This window comes from Chelonia mydas, chromosome 10, assembly GCF_015237465.2.
Source record: "Chelonia mydas isolate rCheMyd1 chromosome 10, rCheMyd1.pri.v2, whole genome shotgun sequence".
Classification (NCBI taxonomy): domain Eukaryota; kingdom Metazoa; phylum Chordata; order Testudines; family Cheloniidae; genus Chelonia; species Chelonia mydas.
This window is the reverse complement of record NC_051250.2, coordinates 25,035,085-25,049,983: the sequence shown is the minus strand read 5'-3', so window position 1 is coordinate 25,049,983 and position 14,899 is coordinate 25,035,085. Positions and strand designations below refer to the sequence as shown.

The window sequence follows — 14,899 nt, the reverse complement described above, 5'->3', positions numbered from 1 at the left end:
CTCAACAGCAGCTCCAACTGCATCCATGTTCAACGTAGTTTCCGTTCAGAGGCCAGTAAAAACCAAGTGCCGACTTGGGACCACCTGTCACCCTACCGGTGTCAAGTCTCCGTGGGGCAAAGACTGTGTGGGGTAAAGGGGCAGGCAAGGAAGTGGATGTTTAAAGAGATACCAGTGTAAATAGGTAACTGTAAAAAGGTTCCTTTAAAGAGCCATATTTGATAGAAATGTATTTCCCCTATTTAATTTGAGGGTGTTCACCCTATGAGGATGTTCACATGTCTGAGCTGGTTGCATGCTTTCGGGTATAGCTGCTGGGGTTAAGAATTGCCATGACAGCTGGCCGCGGGAACAATGATTAGCATACTCCCTGCTGCAGAGGTTGAGGATGACCCCAATCATGACCCCACTTTGATCAAAATGTAAAGCCCATCCTTTACACTAGCCTTGTCATGATAATAAAGAACAAATGGACCCAACTATTCACTCTGGGGACTAGGGAGAGATGCACAGATTGCTTGTTGGTTTTAGGGAATTTTGGTAAAACACCCTGAGATTGAGTTGATGAGCATAATCTAGACACCTAGGGCTGTATTGAACCATATATTTTTAAGAACTCCCAGTTGATTTTAATGAGGAGCTCTGCTTAAAAACTGAGGTGATGACACATCCCCTAGATAAGGTAGATAGAAACAGAATCTAACCCTTAATGCCTTATAACTTTGAGCACTCCATGTGCCTGGTAGACTTGGCAAAGACAGTCTTTAATTCTCCTCACTCCTTCATGATGTTGCAGCAGGTGGTGGAGAGCTCAAGTCAGATTCATCAAAAAAAAAAAAAAAAAAAAAAAAACTTAGATAGCCACTGAGCATGCACAGAACTGATTTTTAATTCCTTACCACATTTTGATTCTTCTACCCACTCCACCTTCCCAAGATTAGTACTAGGACTGTTTACAAGCAAAGTCTCAGTTCATACACACAGCTTACATTTGAGCTGTCTAAGGTATCTAGCCCTGTCTACAGCATCATCAAGCCTAGCTGTTCAAAAAGCATGAGACAACCCCCTCAAAATCACAAGATCTGCTTAAAAAATCACAAGATTTTAAATGCATAAATCTTAGGACTTTTTATTTGTCTTATGGGTGTGGAGCCTTTAGGGACCACATTTTCAAGTATTTCTCTGCAATTATGAGAGCTAAAAACTTTAAAAAAAAAAAGAAAAGAAAAAAAAGAAAGCTGAGGTTCTCACACAATAACATGATTCCTGGAGGTCGGGATTTGTGAAAACCCCTAAATATCGTGATACATGCAATAAAATTGAGAGTTGTTGCTCCTCTCCATAGCATCTGAATGTCTCAAAGTAGGGTCCTACTAAAATCACGGCTGCGAAAAATGCAGCACGGACCACGAAATCTGGTCTTTTGTGTACTTTTACCTTATTCTATTAGGGTGAAAGTATACAAAAGTACACAGCATTTCTCAAACTGGGTGTCCTGACTCAAAAGAGGGTCACAAGCCTATTGTAGGGGGCTTGTGGTATTGCCATCCTTACTTCTGCACTGCCTTTAGAGCTGGGTGGTTGGAGAGTGGCGGTGGCCTGCCAGGCGCCCAGCTCTGAAGGCAGCACTGCTGCTCGCATGAAAAGTGTGTGATTCCTCTGCGATTGAAGTAGACCCATACTCATAAGAAAAGAATGATGGCAATGATTTCTCTCCCTTCCTTCCTTGCCCCCAAGAGACAGACTGACACCAATAGGAGTATTCTTCAGAAATGTGGAAATTTTTGAAAATGACCTTCTGATAGAAAATGTTTTATAGCTTCACTTAAGCTTTTGCTGCCAGTGAAGAGTAAAATGTGTCTAAGTGTCTGTATATGTGCAATCGTAACTGACTAATCATGGAAGATTAGGGTCGGAAGAGACCTCAGGAGATCATCTCGTCCAGCCACTTGCTCAAAGCAGGACCAACCCCAACTAAATCATCCCAGCCAGGGCTTTGTCAAGCCGGCCCTTAAAAACCTCTAATGTTAGACTATGGGTCAGAAATAATACAAGCATACTGAACTTCTGCATCGATTTCAGCCTCATTGCTAACCTTGTAATAGCTTTAGGTTCCCACTCAGTGATTGTATGTCAAAAGATTTGGGTGATGGCTACAGTCCTAGTAACAGCCACAGGAAGGAACAGTTGTTTGTGGTGGTGAAAGTATGCTTCGGGAAATAAATCCAGGGCATGCCGTACTTAGAGATGGCATCAATGTGGTGTTTAAACCCTTTTATCTTTTGAGTCCCCCCTCACTGTCCCAGCCAAAATAATACTTTGTCTGGAATGCAATGCAGAAAATACAGTACACTTCTGATCCCTATGCACCATTTTCAGATACTCTCTATTAATGATGTATTCTTTCCCTCACTATAGTCTGCAGCTGGGTTGGGGAGCATTTTCAAACCCTGCTCATCTTCCAGTGCAGGAAGGCCTTTAAACAAACTGGCTTTTTCTTTGGGGTGTGAAGTGAGTAGGAAGAAACCCCCAGTTTGAAGACATATTAGTCCAGGAGTGAATTCTAGGCCTTTCAGTGTGGTGGTGGGTTCTTTTTTATGGTGTTACCTTATTCTCCTCTTGAGCAGCAGAGGGCAGTAGTGCTTCAACAATACCTTTGTGTATTTCTGCTGTTGGCTGAGAGTTACCAATGGCAGAGAATTTGGTTCCCATCCTGCAAAGTGCTGAAGGCAGCATGAGGTGAGGATGCTCAGAGCCTTTCTTTAGGTGCTCAGCACCTTTTAGGGGAGATGCTTTCTTTGAACCGGCACAGGGAGTGCAAAACTATGAAGAAAAAGGAATTCCAAATTCCTTCACAAACGGGGGTATGATCTTTGTGCTGGCCCAGCTGTCACTCTGCTGGTGTTCTGCAAACCCTTTGGGATATCAACAGGGCACTCCACTAGTTCAAACTTTTCTTTGCATGCCTCAGGAATACTGGATCCCAGCTTCACCAGGCAGTTGCTCTAGGGGTACTGGAATCGGGCCAGGGTCGGGGGGGGAGAGAGGAAGGGCTCATACCCCCCACTTTTAAATGTGGAAGGGCTATACCCACCCACTTTTTAACAGGGCACAGTTGACCCCCCAAAGTGCAAGTCTCGGTTAGACACGGAGCAGCGCAGGCAGGGGCTGCACATTGCGGTGGGGGAGCTGATAGCTCCTCTGCCGTGAAGTGCAGCCCCTGCCGGCAGCCCCAGCCTCTTCCCAGTGGGTGGGCTGAGGTGGACCTTAGTGCCCCCTTGCCATGAGACCCGGCCCCTCTCTGTGGCCCCGTCCCTGCTCCTCCTCGCCCCACCTCCTGGCTGAAAGCCAGAGCCGGGCTCTGGTAAAAGCTGCCCAGGGATCCCAGGCTGCTGTGGGGAGCTCTAGAACTGCTACCAGCCCTGGGCAGGGTGCTGGGGTGCCCGAGAGCAGCTTCCAGCCCATGTGCCCACCCCCCTGGGGCATGCCACCCGGAAAGGTGGAGGGTCTAAGGGTCCCCACAGTGGCCCAGGCTCTCCAGGTGGCTCTTATGATAGCCTGGCTCCAGCTTCCGGCCTGGCTAGGGGTGGAGCCTCAGGGGAAGAGGAGGAGCAGGGGGTGGGCCATAGAGAAAGGTGGGATCTTGTGGGAAGATGAGGAGCTGGGGCGGAGGGAGAGGGCAGGGCCTCATGGACCCCCCCACCCCCAAACACTTCTACCAAGGTTCCAGCACTCCTGGGCTGCTCCTTTCTGCTTGAAGTTTGTGGAAGTGCTGCACAGTCTGATCCATCACACACCAGGGTTGCTGGAACAATTTGTATAGTGGGGATGCTGAGAGCCATTGAAGAAACCCGTAAACCCTGTTATAAAGGAAACCACTTCAAGCCAGGGGGTGCGGCAACACCACCAGAACCTGTAGTTCCAGCACCTGTGTCACACACTGGTACCCAGCTTTTAGTTATAAGACGACAGCCTTCAAGAGAAGGGAAAGAAGAGGCTTTGAAGTTATTATGACTTTCTCACTGAAAATTGGAGAATTAAAGATTTGGATCCTCAGCTGGTGTAAATTAGTGTAGTCAATGGGGTTACATGAATGGAGTTATTTATGTTGTTACACTAGCTGAGGGTCTGGCCCTTGTAGCCCACAGAGCTAGCTTTAGCATTTTATTTTACTTAGCAGTAAAACAAGGAACCTGCAGGCCTGTATCCTGTAAGGCATTGGCTTAAGCAGTTAGCATAAGGCTTTGAGGCCTATGAACTTTGGCATAGATAAATGGCTCAGTGGTCACCCTGAGTTTTGGGGACCCTGGGAATAGTTTGTACAAAATGATACCAGGTAGCCACAGGAACACTGAACTGTTACTAGACTTGGATATTTTAGGATAGAAAGGTTGGCAGATGCTTAACCGCGAACTTGCCTTGCCAACAAATTGACGAGTATGGTAATGAGCTAAAAGCATTAATATGCTAACCTATAGGATAAAGGCACCCCAGAATTATTAGAGTGAGGAAGTTAGAATATGGACAAGGGAGTCTGGGGATTTGAATGAATATTCATGACAGTCCCTGGATCCTATAATAGGCCAGACCACCATGTAAGAAGGGACTGATCTGATCTGGATCTGGACCATCAGACTCGTTTGGCATGCCAGGGACAAGGCAAGACCCTTGTCTCTTACCACCAGATCCACAAGGAGGGTGTGCATGTATGAGTGTATGCAAGGAATGGTACAAGAAATAACATTAACTGTGTATTACTGTTGTATCTTTATATGGTTTGGAACTTTTCTGTCTTTGCTAATTGTGCTAACAGGAGTGGTTAAAGCTTTGCTTTGCCCTCAGTGTGAGTGTCATTGCTGTGCACACCAGGGTTCCCAACCTAATACTGAGCTTCATAATTTTGATACTGTTGTGCCTAATTCTGGGACTAGAACTCTACAATCCCCCAGCTCTTTAAATTAGCATTAATTGGAAATCTATAACAGTCATTAACCACTAAAGAATTGGGCAACACTCTTTATATGTAAGTGAAAGGCAATGTTAAAACCAGTAGGCCAGATATTCAGCTAGCATATGTTGGTGTAGCATCAGTGACTTCTAGGGTTGCAAACTGTCTAATCGCACAAACCCAAACACCCTTGCCCCACCCGCTGCTCTGACCCTTCTCACTCCATCCCCCCTCCCTCATCACTCGCTCTCCCCCACCCTCACTCACTTTCACTGGGCAGAAGGTTGGAGTGTGGGAGGGAGTGTGGGCTCTGGGCTGGAGGCGAGGGGTTTGGAGTATGGGAGGGGGCTCCGGGCTGAGCCTGGGGCAGGGGGTTGGGGTGCAGGTGAGGGTGTGGGGTGTGGGCTCTGGGAGGGAGTTTGGGTGCGGGAGGGGGCTCAGGGTTTGGGTGCAGGAGGGGGTCCAAGGTGCAGCCTCTGGCCGGGCGGTGCTTACCTCAGGCGGCTCCTGGAAGCGACTGGCATGGGGCAGCCAGGCAGCTCTGCACGCTGCTTTTGCCTGCAGGCGCTGCCCCTGCAGCTCTCATTGGCTATGGTTCCTGGCCAATGGGAGCTGTGGTGCCGGCGCTCGGGGCAGTGAGCGAAGACTCCCTGATTGCCCCTGCCCATAGGGGCCGCAGGGACATGCTGGCTGCTTCCAGGAGCCACGCGGATCCAGGGCAGGTAGGGAGCCTGCCTTATCTCCACTGCACCACCGACTGGACTTTTGGCCTATTAAAATCTCCCGAATTGCTTTCAATAGCAACTGGGAGATTGAAGCCGATTCTAGGAGACTCCTGCCCAATCCAGGAGGGTTGGCATCCCTACTCTGACTTCAGTAGAGCTATGCTGATTTTCATGAGCTAAGAATCTGGCCATCCATCTGAAATATTTATGTCCATTTCTGTGGTATCTACAGTAGACACTCAATACACTGTTTTAAGTGGCACTACCATTGTCCAAGGGAACTGAAACACTCCACCTCTTTGGGATTCAGTATCTTCCACCCACACTTGTTTACTTCTTTCTCTCTATTTTATCTATCTAGATTTTTATGTGGTTCCCATTGCCATGGTTTCTGAGCACCCCGCTGCTTACTGCTTGTCTTCTCTTTCCCCCTCCTCACTATTTGGCCATGAGCAACTATGAAAGAATGGATTTTGCATTGTGCTTTGAAAACATCTAGGCTAGAAATACTGTGTTCAGAAGAGCTAAGCTAATTGCTTCTAATTGTTCAGAGACTAGGGAACAGTTAGTTCGGTTCTTGTCATTTTCGTGGAGACGGTTTATTCTGGGATTAATCAATATGTTTTTCTGGAGGGGTCAGACTAAGATCCATGTAAAATCTATATGCTCTTTCAGACATACCTGGCTAGTGTGATTATTCAGGGCTAGTAATGCTTTTGTCTTTATGCTGCTCCCTCAATTGCCAGAACAAGAGATCCAGAAAAAATATAAAGCCAAGACAAGCTATTGTCAAAGATTCCTTAGTGGCTTGGTTAATATTCTGTAGATTCTCTTTTGTGACCCATAACTGATGATCCCATCAGCACTCGTCATTTGGTGCAGAACAGTCTATTCCTGGGAGTTTTTCAAAAAACTATAGACTGAATAAAACTCCAGGAAGGCAGTCACTACAGTCAGCCAGAACTTTCCCGGATCCTTAGCCCTGTTTACTTGTGAGGCACAGGTTGGATACTGTGGAGGACACAGAATACAAAAAGCAAAGATGAAATGAGTTAAGGCTGGATTTTTTTCAAAGGGGCTGAAGGGAGTAAGGCTCTCAAACTCCATTGTAAGTCACTGGGGATTTGTGGCTAATTCCCTTAGTTCTTTTCGACCCCTCCCTCCCCCAAATGTCGAGGCCTGATAGGAATTTAGAGTGTAGCCTGGATGATAGAAAGAGGCGTGAATGAGTGTGGCAAATTACAAGTCAAAGGAAAAACCACTGGGACCTTCTGGAGGTGGTAATAACCACTCGTGAGGACTGTTGAAATGTGAGCCTCTGGTGAGGGAGAAGTTGAGGGTGACCCCCGTCTTCCACACCTGTCTTACCAGGCACCACTGTACTGTCTGAAAGATGGTTGTGCCTAACCTGTTGTCAAATTGCCCAAGGTATTTGCCCCCTCCCCAACATACACACCAGGAACAGCCCCTTGGTTTTGCCTTGGTTTAATTTTAACTTGCTGTTTCTCCTCCAGCTGGACAGTGCAGTAGCCAAGGGACCATCCTGAATGGGATGACTGAGGAGGAAGGTGTAGAGTTCTGTATCACCAAAAAGTCCAGATGTGCTTGGAAGTGCGCAGCCACTATCAGTGATGAGGCAAGTCCCTGCACTCTGATTGGCTAATAATGTTCCTCAGCCAGTCAGAATACAGAGAGTTGTAAAGTGAATGGTTAAGTAACCTGAAAAAGACAAAATTGGGTTTGCAGACTTTCCTCCTCCTTTGTGATGTAGAAAGAAGGCCCTAGTAGCATTTTTTCCAGCTTCTTTTATTCAAGAAGAAATCCAGATATTGTCTGCCCTGTTTTTCTTGGTAGATTCTGTGGAGAACTGGTTTCAGAGTAACAGCCGTGTTAGTCTGTATTCGCAAAAAGAAAAGGAGGACTTGTGGCACCTTAGAGACTAACCAATTTATTTGAGCATGAGCTTTCGTGAGCTACAGCTCACTTCATCGGATGCATGCTGTGGAAATCGCACAAGACATTTTATACACAGACACCATGAAACAATGCCTCCTCCCACCCCACTCTCCTGCTGGTAATAGCTTATCTAAAGTGATCATCAAGTTGGGCCATTTCCAGCACAAATCCAGGTTTTCTCACCCTCCGCCCTCCCACAAACAAACTCACTCTCTTGCTGGTAATAGCCCATCCAAAGTGACCACTGTCTTCACAATGCATATGATAATCAAGGTGGGCCAAATTTGTGCTGGAAATGGCCCACTTTGATTTTCATGCAGGTTGTAGGGAGAGTGGTCACTTTGGATAGGCTATTACCAGCAGGAGAGTGAGTTTGTGTGTGTGGTTTTTGGAGGGGGGTGAGGGGGTGAGAGAACCTGGATTTCTGCAGGAAATGGCCCACCTTGATTATCATATGCATTGTGAAGACAGTGGTCACTTTGGATGGGCTATTACCAGCAAGAGAGTGAGTTTGTTTGTGGGAGGGCGGAGGGTGAGAAAACCTGGATTTGTGCTGGAAATGGCCCAACTTGATGATCACTTTAGATAAGCTATTACCAGCAGGAGAGTGGGGTGGGAGGAGGCATTGTTTCATGGTGTCTGTGTATAAAATGTCTTGTGCGATTTCCACAGCATGCATCCGATGAAGTGAGCTGTAGCTCACGAAAGCTCATGCTCAAATAAATTGGTTAGTCTCTAAGGTGCCACAAGTCCTCCTTTTCTTTTTGTGGAGAACTGGGAGGATTATGGCAATTAGAGAAATCATACAAGTTAAATTGCCAAAGGAAGAGATTTGTAGTCAGACTCTTTGAGCTTGATTCTCATTTATATCTCATTTCCTTAATGCTCTGGTAGTGTAAAAGGGCATTAATGTGAATGCGAATGAGGCCCTTAGTTTTTTCTTGTTTGCTAACACTTGTTTAACTCTAGTACCTATTAAGCACTCAGGAGTAAAGATGCAACACATCCACCATTGGATTTATGGGTCAAGACTGCTTGCATTCATACCTGAGGCTTCCAGCAAAACTAAAGACCTTACTTCTTTACAGTCCTTTCATAGGTGAAAAGAACAAGTATTTTGAAACCAGACTAAAACTTTCCAGCTTTCTTGATCCATATAAAGAAATTTAAAAAGCCCAGAAGCCCAGTCTGTTCCAGTGCAAGTCACCTTTAAAATCCACTTTCCCCAAAGCATGAATGTCTGTAGAAGGTGAGCACAAAAGATTCATGAATATGGCTGAAGGGAATTTGTTTAAAAATGTGAAGAAATATTAATGGAACATGCTTTTTGCATTATTCACCCGATTCTGTTATTTACTGCATTTTCTTGCTTGAGCATCAATTTAAAACCCAAAGAAAGGATTGCATTTGTGGAAGGTAGCGGTGTGCTGAAAGTCTGCCTTTCAAATAAGGTCTCTTTGTATAGTATATTGTTTGGCTATTTCACTGTTGCTTAGTTAAAAGACTAATGTGTCAGGCTGGATTTTGACATTGGCTTAGGAGAGAGGAAATTCATATTCATGCTGCCTGCTCTCTCCATAGCCCTGGCTTCAGTAGATTATCTTCTTAAACCTGAAGTTATCCTGCATTGAGGGGAATGTGTGGGAGTGGGAGGGTGAGGTGAATGAGTAATGTGTACTGAGTATGTGCAGTGGGTTCTCAGAGCTGGCTTCAATGAAAATAGATGAAGGTGACAGGAGTCCAGTTAAAAGCAGAACTTGAGCTCATTCCCCATCTGAAGCCAGTGAGTACTCTTGGAGGGATATTTTCCCATTAAGCACATTGACGTAACTCCTGCTAATACTGCTACAGGGGAGTTGTGCATACAGGCCCTGATCCTGCAAATGTGCCCATGTGAAAATTCCACCTTTGGTTCTGGTTTGCTGCCCTTCCTCTTGAAGGGGCTGGGTTGTCAAGGCATATTTGGTAGATGGGATGCTGCTGCTGGGGTTGGAAAAAAAAGAACCTTGATTGGTTATGGCTGCATAAAACTGTTTACCCTCAGGCTGCACCACTGCTCTGGGAGGAAGGTGCTAGTGGATTTGCAGCATCTATCCTCCCTGTGCCATTGCTCCCTTAACCCCTCAAACTAAGTGCACATGGGGTGCACGTCCCATGTGTGGGCTGCTCCCTGCACTGTTCAGTGGAACAAGCCCTGTTCCACTGCATCCGGGGCCCTGCATGACCATGGAAAAGAGGGTTAGGATTTACTGCCAAGAGAGTAACATCCAGACCCCCTGAAATAACACTGTCACTTTCAGCCGGTTATACAGCATGAATCATTTAATTGTTCCATAAACCCAGTCCACTGAGGTGTGACACAGCCCAGCCCAGCCATGTATGATTACAGTCCAACTCCGGCACTGAGCAACATTGCAGCCAGTCGCTTGCTGTTCTACCCGTCCATCGTGTAGTCGGGTGTGGGGCCACCTTTGCTTCCCCTTGAGCTGAGGCTCATTCAGATGGAAAGCAATTGTGCTAGCTTGGTGAGGGGCTTGCCTTATTTATTACACTGGGTTTTGAAAGACTTCCATTTATTTTCAGTGTAGTTCTTTAATAGATGCTGTGCCCTTGACATCTCTGCCCGTGGAAACTCTATAATCTTATCACCCCTGGCTTGCTGTTGTAATGCCTTTGTCTAGGCCGTTGTAATCAACTGGTGGGAATTTTTGCACAGTTCCACTTTACAAGGAACACAAAGAGTAGAAATTAAATAATATCCAATCCCCTCCCTCTTCCCCCCACAAGGAAATTACCTCTTATGTTGTCCATATTACTGAACAACTGTGGCACGCTGAGTTACTGAAGAATCGTGACATGCAGGCTAGCACTATACACAGGTGTTAAATAATCATGACAATCACTTAGGTCCCAGTACTGCAATGTAATGCATAAAGGCTGAAGTTGTTGGGGTGCCATTTAGGCATGGGAGTCTGCCCACATGTATCCCATTACAGGATTGGGGCCTTAATGGTCCATATTCTTAGCTTATTTTTCTCTCATGTTGCTGTTCCTCTTCAGGTGTGTCTATGCCACAAAGAAAAACCTGGGCACCAATTCTCAGAGCCCAGGTCAGATGACTCGTGCTTGCGGGTCCAGGGCTGGAGCCTGGGCTCTGAGATCCTCCCCACTTGCCAGGCTCCAGTGCAAGCCCGAATGTCTACGCTGCTATTTTTAGCCCCACAGCCTGAGCCTCGTGAGCTCGAATCAATTGACCCAAGCTTTGGGACTTGGCTTTTCTTTGCAGTGGAGACGTACCCTTGGTGTTCAGCTTGTGTGTTTGTGTGTGAGTGTGAGAGAGCAGCTCTTTGCAATTTTGTTGCTGTGCACCACATCTCTACATGTCGAAGGAGGCTGCCAGCTGCAGTGGTAGCTGCCACTTTGTTAGGCATGTTCAGTGCAGCTGGTTGGAGGAGGTGCACACTGAGACTTTTCCATTGTTTTTTCTGGAAAACCAGAATGGGAAATATGTCTGGTTCTTTTGTTATAGATTCCTAGTTCTCTTAGTGGTCGATCAGAGGGAGGATATGGATGTTACGGAGGCACTCCTGCGTGGATAATATTTCCATTGTCCTATTTCAGTGAATTGGTGGAATGTGTATACTGAGGGATGCATTTTGGCTGCCTTTGCTGTACTGCTAGGTGGTTATCCTAGGTAGAGATTTTAAAATAATCATGTAGGGATAGATTCTAAGGCTGCCTCAAACAGCTCTGGAAACTCCAATCCTGAAGTAATTCCCTGTAGGCAGACCCCTGGCACTTCTCATTGACTCACTACAGGATCCAGGCCTAAATCTGTGCCTACAGAGCTCTTCTTTAATAAGAGTCTGTGAAACAGGCACGCAAGAGACTGGATCCAGTAATGATACCAAGGGACTATTCAACAATTAGTGCCACGTTTTTTTCAAAAAGGGCAGCTGTTTTTTTTTCACGCCTCAGTGTACAGGTGCCAAACTCGTGCCCAAAGACTGAAGCGTGCAGGGTCAGTGACACTTTGGCTGAAGGTGAACTTTAGACAACAGCCTAAAAAACATAAGGTAGGCAAGCATTTCTCTTTAAGGGTGCATAAATATTCAGGAGCTAAAACTAAAAAGGCTCTCATCTCATCGTACAAGCTGTTTGAGAGCGTTGCTCCTTCAGTCACAGGAGTGTTTTAGTGCTTTAAAAAAAAATTGCCACAAAACATCTGCAGTCTGCAAAGAGCTGTTCCAAAAAGCACCTTGTTGGCATTAGTCTGTGATGCATCCCCGAAGGATTTATTGCCTTCAGTTGGCTAACTCTCAGCAAATCCCCCTTCTTTCGTGTAGATGGCACTCTAGAGTCTGGAAAAGCCTTTTACAGATTGCTGTGGAGTGCAGACGTTTTAGCAACTACTGCAAAGAATCTGGCCTTTAAATTAACCTTAGTCAAGCTTATTTTGCATGAATGGGGAAGAGAGAAGAAGCATAAAGGGGGAACAAGGGGGAACAATAGGATATCAATGCTACTTCTAAAACTGTAGGAGCTAAATGAACATGAGAGACATACTGTCTATGGCTGGAGCAAATGCAAGTGCCTTCAAGTAAGTGTGTGTGTACATATAAGAAATGAAGACCAATGATTTGTTCAGAGGCATTTTAATATGGGCATCTTCTCCTTAAAGAACAACTCCCATGTATAAAGTCCCATTACTCGAGCACACACATTTCTTGTTTCTGTTCCTATTTTTGATCCTTTCCTCAGCTTGTCTGCTGAATGTTCAGTCTCCTTGCTCTGACTCTGCCACTGTATATATTCCCCAGGTCATTCCCCAGATGCTGACTCAGTGCCCTGTCACTCAAATCCCCACCAGGACTCATTAGTTGGGACCTGACTGAAAGACAGGCAGTTGGCGCAGGGTGTTAATTAACTGCCGGAAGGCGGGCAGGAGTAGGCAGGAGTGGAAGCAAGTGAGAGAAGCTGGCTACTGACTGTAAATCGTATCTAAATAACACCCAGGCTGAAGGGATACAATAAAGCAGGGGGGCGTTAAGCACACCTGGAGTTGTGATGGTCAGTTACGGAGGATGGAAAAGACTTCCAGGGGACCACCCTGCGACAAGCGCCGAACACAATGGGCCCCAGATCTGAGTGAGACCTCCTAGGCACTACCAGGCTATAGGTGGTTAATAATAGAGCTGGTTGGAAAATGTGTTGTGCAGAGAATTGAGCTTTCAGTGAAAATTAAAAATTAAATTAAAAGCTGCTGGGGTGCCTCATGGGAGTTGCAGGTCGAGTGCCTCATGCTCCTATTCTCCTTTATAGGCAGGGCTCCTTGGTCGGATTACATCACCCATCATGCATGACAGCCTCCCCACTTGTTGAGGGGAGTAGGTGCATCATGGCAGTCGTGTGGCCACAGTGCATCATGGGAGATGAAGTCTGGCTGGGAAGATGTGTTGATGGAAAATTTTTGACCCACCTTAGTTAATAATAATAAAAACCTGCTTGACCAGGGTGAGTGGAAATTTGGAATGGACAAGTGAGGTTGGGAAAGAGATGGCGGGACAGCCCAGTTGCTTATCTCACTGCCAGCGCGAGGAACATGTCTGGGGGAAGTGTGCAGGGGAGAGAGATTGAGGAGATAAACTAGAAAAGGGGACAGGGACAGAAGTGAGGGGAACAGTAGGAGGAAATCAGGGACAGGAAATATAAAGGAGGAAAGTAGCATGAACAATGGAGGGAAGGAAAAGGCAGAAGTGATATAAGAGGATAGAGGGGGAGAGAGGTAAAATAGGGAGAGATGTTGAAAGCCATTGTGGAGAAAAATACACAGTGTAGAGTGGGAAAGATGTAGGTGGAGCCAGGAAAGGAAGGGAAAGAACAAATTATGTAGTTTTAAAATGCATTAGAGTGTTAATTGTCAATATCATCATTAAATTATTATTACACAGCCAATGCAACTGTTACAGGGGATGTGACTCTGGGGGTTGAGGGAGTCTGTGTGACTACTAGGCTTAGTTTTGGGGCTAGCAGGGGTTGAGTTTAACCTCTGTATGTGTGTATACTCTATATGTATGCACAGTTTATACAGCACTGTGTGATCTCTGTCCATTTTTTAACCCCCTGGTGCCTGGAAATGAAGGCATATTGTTTTAATGGCATGTCAGTAGAGGAAGATTTTTGTCTGTTACAGTGTGGCCTCCACTGCTGAGACTACTACCTGGCTGGAATGTGGTTAGGAATTGCAATTAGCATGACTAAATCCTGTGCAAAACTTGTAGCGGCCTGGCTTGTTTAGAGTAAGACTCCCTTTAATTGAGGACCTCAGTGCTGGAAATGGTGTCCGGGGATCTTTAGTTAAGGTATTTCAATGTGTGTGTGTGTTCAGAGTAGCACAGATACATGCCCCTGCACTAAATGAGGCCCCCCACAATATGTAGATACTCATTTAGATTCACATGACATTTTGGAGAACAAAATGTGCTACTATCATGCCTTTGGAGACCACTTTTCTCACTCCTTTGAAGTTAGCTATGGACGGCTAGCTTTGTCTCTAAAACACTCTGGCATATTTTGGAAATCTCTTCTTGCATGGGATCAGGGAGGATTTTTGGTGTGCAGATAACTCCAAGTTATGAACAGAATTCCCTCTCTCATTACTCGGAGAATAGCCTCCAAAGATATTTTGAGAAACACATAGTAAGAAGCAGGAACACATAGATACTTCCTTTCCTGAATGGAATGATATTTCTCCATAGCTGTTGAAATTATGGGTGCAAGATTTGCTGGAGATTTCAATGGGGAAGAAAGTGTTCTGAGGCTAGTTTCTTTATGCAGTTCTTTAGAAAGCAGGTGTCCTTCATGCAGTGTCTCACAGTAAACACCGATACTTCAGCTGATCAAAGAGGTCACTAGCTTGTTAGTAGGTGCACATACTGATCAACTCACATACTCTAAATCTTAAGCTTTTCCCTTCCTTTGTATTGTAATTGGCTGGAGTATGGTAGACGGGCAGCTGTTCACAAACACGTACACTCAGGTTTTCAGGTTACTTAGAGGTAAGGCCTCTACATTTCTGTGAAAGAGCAGGGAGCTTGAAATATATTCTGATTATTAACATACACATATGACAAGACCACACTGGGAGAGGACTTTGTCCCCTTCTATCAGCTGATCCACAGAATAGTTTAATGAGTCAGCTATAGCTGCAAGTTAGGGGAGTGACTCCTTTAGCTCCAGCAGCAAAGGCTCATTACATGCTGTAGGTCCT

General features: G+C 45.7%; 1 protein-coding gene across 4 annotated transcripts in view; it reads left to right on the top strand.

Annotated features, from left to right (window-relative positions):
• LOC102937474 (transmembrane protein 104) overlaps positions 1 to 14,899 on the top strand; it is an 86,880-nt gene that overhangs the window by 20,926 nt on the left and 51,055 nt on the right. The window lies entirely within an intron of this gene.